Genomic DNA, 6,255 nt, shown 5'->3' with positions numbered 1-6,255 from the left:
TAAAATTAAGATAAAAGAATAAGAAAAATTTTAAACAAATAACAACAAAGTAACTTTAGAAAACGTAAAGATAAAATTACAATTACTATAAAAAAGAGTAACACTTATTTGATTTTGTAATTTATGTTAAATGTACGATTTCTTTGAATAAATGACATTTTAGTTATCTTTGCAATTTGCAATAAAGAGCTACTTGATTTACATACTATACTGAGCTGCGTCGTGTCTGAAACGGAGTTGGAAATATAAAAAAAAAGATTTTTCAAATATACTTGGTGGCACCATCGGTATCGTCTCTGACTCGCACGTTGAAGGATCCAGGACCGAGACCAGATTTAACCCTCTTTGGCTTCGGAAAAAGTTAACAGGTGTTTATTGACACTTGCTCGTGTTTGGCAGTTCACGAGTGTTCTCCAAGGAGATAACGTCCCCCTCTCGAGGTCAGAGGTCACTCAGGTCGGCAGCTATGCAGAAAGGCAGCAACAGGCCACTTGATTATAACCTTAGTTCTTCAATTGCTGGTTCTGGTTGGCCGACTCGGTAGTTGTTTTGTTGAAATGAATAGTTTTTTTTGACAATTTTACAAGCCGCTTGTCTAACCTGGTCTGTAATCATTTCCAAATAGATATACAATAAAGAATAATGTACGTAACAAAGAAAAGGCATGTTGTGTTTGAATTTACCCACGCAAAATTACACAGAAAGAGATGAGAAAAATATATAAACATTCCATCGAATGCAACATTTTCATCCATTGTTACCGACGACTTGCAATCATGAAGCCAATATTCAGTACTTATCTGAAACCCAAAGTTCATGATAATTCCACGTCTCTCTATTTTTTGTTTGCTGGTCTTTTCGATTGTATTGTGTCTGTATTGTCTATGCATACTTGAGTAAAGTTAGTATATCATCATAATTACCGAAAGGTTCATAAATTTTATTTGCATGCTCGTTTGCATTTTCCGTTTCCACTTTCTGTATTTTTTTGCAATCACCATAATTATTGTGTCAGTAAAATCTGTCAAATAAATAAATTCTTCTGCTATTGTGAATGTTGCAATTATTATTAATTGTTCGTCATTATGATTTGCATACGAGGATTTAGCAGCGTTCTTAATACCTAGACTTTTTTTTATGTTTTTTTTTCGTTATTTGGTCATCAGTAATATTATATATTAATTTTGGCTCCAATTAAACTGTTATTAGTGTTAATTATATTACCTCGATAAACATGTTTGTAATCAATTATGAAATGTACAGGTTTAATTCTCATCTGTGAACAAGAATTACGAATAAGCCAACGCGCTATTGCCATTCATTTGTTATTCGCCATATGTACACTTTTTTTTTTTTTAGAATGTTGGTGCCGATGTTTTTACAAGTGCCTGGGCCCCAACGGGTCAATTCGTAGGCCGCACTTGACTTTACTATTCTTTGAATATTTGGGATTTCTCTTGCTAATATTTATGTCGCTATATTGTTATATTGACAAGCATGGTGAAGTTTTGAAGAGAAATGGTCAAGAATTGCCATTATTATTATGATAATTTAAGTCACATGAATTTTGGATTTGTCCTCATCGTACCACTAACACGTACATTACGTAAAAAGTAAAACCGATTATATACAAGCATCGTCTCGGGCGAAACCTGCTTTCGCAAACCTTTGTTCTCATAAGATTTATTTATAATCTGTATTTAACTAAATCAAAAATATAATCATTTCTTACTTGTTTGCTTTCCCATTTCCACCTAAGGAGGAGTTAACTAATTTATATATTAATTTCTCTTTACGTGCTCCCTCCCTCAATATAATATATATATATATATATATATATATATATATATATATATATATATATATATATACATATGGATTTTAAATTTATTTTCACTCCTTTATTTAAATCAATACCATAATTATCAACAAAATGATAGATTTCTGTCATAAAAGTTCGAAAGCTGTTTTATAGATTTTAATTCAAATGTTTATCATTTTATTTATCTTATGGTTTATTGCAAAATGGCTACTCTTTTACTACTAACATAACACTTCTAGCGTTATTATGCCTAGTATAGTAACAGTGATATGTCCTTTACGACTCGAACATGGCATATAGAACGTCGAATTTTTTTTCAATATATATATATATTTTTTTTTTATGTAACTATGTGAATTCATGTGATTGTATATGTTTGGCTGTGACTCTTATTTCTAACTCGTACATTACATACGGAACTTAAAAATGCTTAAATGTAGGTGATTTATCATTTTATTTGTTTGGATGTGATTCGGTGTTCATTTCTAGCTTGATCTTTAGTGTAGAACGTCGAAATGTTTAAATGCATGTGATTTTTATGTAGGTATGTGATTCCATGTGACTGCAATTATTTAGTTGTGACTTTATGTTTATAGGCTTACATGTTTTTATGATTTACATGTGTCTTTTAAAATATGTTTTTATTTATATGACGGCATCAGGGATGCTTTCACCTGATATCTAGACTTTTTTATCCAAAATGGTATTAATTTTTGGTCATCAGTAATGTTATATATGGATTTTAGATGAACTTGAGTTGTAATGATGACTTAAAAGTAATATTTCTAATAAATTAAGAAAGTCATATTTTATCAGTGTAAACTCTCAACAATATTATTACTACTCCTGTTTTTACCACAATTTATACATAATTCTGGTACCATAATTTTCAGAACCTGTTATTACATTATCATTTGCCAAACTGTTCCATCGCCCGATCATTATTATCTGAGAATAAGGAACAAGTAAAAGAAAAAAAAAAAAAAAACAGCATGTTATCGTAATTTGTTATATATTAGCAGTGGGTATATACTTTTATTTTGATCACTGACATAATGATTGTAATATTATTTATTTAGTAAAATTGATATAAAAGTCGAAGTCTATCAAATATAATGATGGTCTTGCCAAGAAATGGTTACAAATGTCATTATCAATTATCTCTCTCTCTTCTCCCCTCTTTATCGCTCTCTTTCTCCCTTTTTTTCTCTCTCTCCTCCTCTTTCTCCTTTTTTCTCTCTCTATCTCCTCTTCTCTTTCTCCTTCTTTCTCCCTTTTTTCTCTCTCTCCTCTCTTTTTGTCTTTTGTCTTTCTCCCTTTTTTCTCTCTCTCCTCTTCTCTTTCTCCCTTTTTTCGCTCTCCTTTTCTCTTTCTCCCTTTTTTATCTCTCTCCTTTTCTCTTTCTCCTCTCTTTTTGTCTTTTGTCTCTCTCCCTTTTTTCTCTCTCTCCTTTTCTCTTTCTCCTCCTCTTTCTCTTTTTTTTCTCTCTCTCCTCTTCTCTTTCTCCTTTTTTTCTCTTTCTCTTCTCTTTCTATTCATGCCACACATACACGTGTGTGTGGCATGTTTTTTTTCTCACTCATTTTTCTACGGTTGTTTCAAATTGGGTCACTTAGGTCAATTTAGCAGAAAGGTCATTCGATTATAAAACGGAGTCGAGTCAGTAGTTGTTCTGTAGAGGAAATCGCAATATTTACAGGAAGAAAAAATGTCAGTATATAAATCAAATAATTAAAGTTCTTTTTTTTATCTTGGAAAATAGGTTCATTTAACAGTTTCTTTCATGACGATAATTATTTATTTGACCATAATTTAACATGAAATCCTGGCTTAAAATTTACTGCAAATCTTTAAAGGGAAAACTAATAACGTGCGATACACTAAACACGACTTGCTATTTAATACTTTATTGTTATTATTTCATTATTTCTTGACTTTAGCTTAAGCGAGGAGAAATAGTTGTATGTCCTTATGGTAAATGTTATCCTTAATTCTTCGAAAGACAAGAAAATGAGAGCTGTTACCATTGTTATCTTTTATTTTATATTTACAGTTATGATAATCGCCAGAACTTGAAAATTTCTAATCAATGCAAGGCCATCATTGCAGCTTTTTCTTGGGCGTCATGAGTGTGCAGGCGAGCGAAGCGAACAAAGTTAGAAAAGTTACATATTTCTTTAAAGAAATGAACAATGTGGTCCTTTGGGGTGCAGCGGACAAACCAGACTTTCAGAGTGGTAAACAGAGTCTTGATAATAGTTATAATCATGATGATAATGTTAATCACTCACCCACACTCACTTTACCTATATCCTTCGTTCTCTGTCTCTTTTTCTTAGTCTGTCTCGGTCGTTCTCGGTCGAGAATGGAGAACAGGGGGAGGGAGAGGGAGATGATGATTTTTTATGTTGAACAGATAATTAATATAATCTAGAAAATCTAATACAGAAAAGTCATTCTTAATCATGATTAGCATATTCATAGAGGAAACAACTACATAAATGAAATAATAACATATATTTCATATGTTTAAGAAAAAAATAGCGAAGAGAGAAAAAGGGAAAGAGAAACAGAGAAACAGAGGAAAGAGAGGGGGGGGGGAAGAGAGAAAGAGAAGGGGGGGAGAGGGAGAAAGAAAAGGGAGGGAGAGAAAAAAGGAAAGGAAAGGTAAATAGATAGATTTACGACTACATGACATGGCAGAGGAAATTGACATGGAAAATAAGATTAGTTTAAAAAGCGTTAAAAAACAATAGATAAATAAAACAAAAAATAATAAAATGTTATAAAATCAGTTCAGTAATCGTTATTGTTTAAAAAAAAAAAAAAATGAAAAGTGGTACAAATTAACACCCTAAAGGCAGAATGACATAGACCTCGAGATACAGAAACCCCAGGTCAAAAAAAATTCTACTCACTATGGTTTTGCATGTTATACGTTTTCTGTGGATGTTGACAAGCTTTCAGATTGTGTGTCTATTAGTGTTGTTTCACATATTTTACTTAATATTACAAAAACAGAAAAAAAAAAAATATATATATATATATTGCAATTTTACTGATTGCAGATGAAGTATCATGGGAGCCTCAATTATTCTTAATTCAAAAACGTTTTTCAATATAAATGGAATTGGAAACAACAAAGCAACTAATTTCTAATGATTCATTTTACGTTTGTTTCTCGATATAGATTTCCTTTTTCAACCGAGAAACATGGGTTATATGCTGCGTCAGAAATAAATATGATAATGGTAATACTTATAAAGCTAATAAGATGACAATATGCTGTGGAGTACAGTTGTTTGGTGCCAGCGTAATTCTATTTCATTTTATATTCAAAATCATGTATACATTTTATGTTCCTTTCATTTATTTAAAAAATGTCATGTGTTTTGATCAAATACCTCCTGTGTAAATGTCAACTGAAAATGAGCAATCTCACAATAACTCAAACAGAAGATATAGCGTCCCAAAGAGCAGATACTTTTAAGAACGAGTCTTGCTGCGCAGATTCCGGATAAACGACCTTGGCGCACGACCTTGTTCGCATAAATGATCGAGTCAACGACCTCGTTAGGGAGTTGCGGATACCTTGGCTCAGTAATTGACGCTCGGTCTCTCCTTCAGAAAGCCGGCGTTTTTTGACGGACTTTTATTTATTTGGATTTTTAAAAAATATTCCTGGTTTTAACGAAGGATCAACGAAGCTGAGGAGTTACAGCGTTTTTAAAGGTATAGTTTATCAGTTTTTATTAAGATTGCTCTTTTTCGAGGAGGTTTTATTATTTTATTTATTTTTATTGCTTGGTGATAATGATAACTTAATGAATTGGCTTTTATTTTTATTTTCATCGCGTTCTTGTTACTTTATTTTAACAAGTGAATTTAGGAATTATTATATTCTAAATATATTCCGCTGAATTCGTGGAATAAGATTGTTTGGTGATCTCTGTTTATTCGTAATTTCTCGTCATTTTCTTTTATTCGTCAATCTTCATACTTTTGCTTAACAAGAGTACGTTGACGTTGCAACACGACATTTAGGCCTTTCCTTAGGTTAGATGGATATAGCTTGGCGACGATCTTGAAAATTAATTCCGCTTCTACTTGATTAATTCTAACCTGTCCTTAGTACCGAACCCTATGTATACTTTTGTACCGAAACAGGAAGCACGAGATCCTCTCTCACATGCTCCTACGGCCCGTCGCCCCACATAATAGTGTTGATGCTAATGACGATCATGCTGCTACTGTAGTCGTAATAAGCATATTATTTTACGTATCCTTTATATAAAATCATAAGAATTATATATAGAGAAAGTGACTTATTGACAGAGAGAGAGAGAGAGAGAGAGAGAGAGAGAGAGAGAGAGAGAGAGAGAGGGAGGAAGGAAGGAAGAGAGAGAGAGAGGGAGGGAGGGAGGGAGGAAGAG

The sequence above is a fragment of the Penaeus chinensis genome, chromosome 19 (assembly GCF_019202785.1).
Source record: "Penaeus chinensis breed Huanghai No. 1 chromosome 19, ASM1920278v2, whole genome shotgun sequence".
Lineage (NCBI taxonomy): Eukaryota > Metazoa > Arthropoda > Malacostraca > Decapoda > Penaeidae > Penaeus > Penaeus chinensis.
Note: the sequence above shows the minus strand (reverse complement) of the source record.